Genomic DNA, 474 nt, shown 5'->3' on the forward strand with positions numbered 1-474 from the left:
GCTTAAAGCTCAACATTCAGAAAACGAAGATCATGGCATCTGGTCCCATCACTTCATGGGAAATAGATGGGGAAACAGTGAAAACAGTGGCTGACATTTTTCTTCTGGGCTCCAAAATCATTGCAGATGGTGATTGCAGCCATGATATTAAAAGATGCTTACTTCTTGGAAGGAAAGTTATGACCAACTTAGACAGCATATTGAAAAGCAGAGACGTTACTTTGCCAACAAAGGTCCATCTAGTCAAGGCTATGGTTTTTCCAGTGGTCATGTAAGGATGTGAGAGTTGGACTAAAAGAAAGCTGAGTGCCTAAGAATTGATGGTTTTGAACTGTGGTGTTGGAGAAGACTCTTGAGAGTCCCTTGGACTGCAAGGAAATCCAACCAGTCCATCCAAAGGGGATCAGTCCTGGGTGTTCATTGGAAGGACTGATGCTAAACCTGAAACTCCAATACTTTGTCCACCTGATGTGA

Source organism: Bison bison, unplaced genomic scaffold (assembly GCF_000754665.1).
Source record: "Bison bison bison isolate TAMUID 2011002044 unplaced genomic scaffold, Bison_UMD1.0 scf7180017845424, whole genome shotgun sequence".
NCBI classification, from domain to species: Eukaryota; Metazoa; Chordata; class Mammalia; order Artiodactyla; family Bovidae; genus Bison; species Bison bison.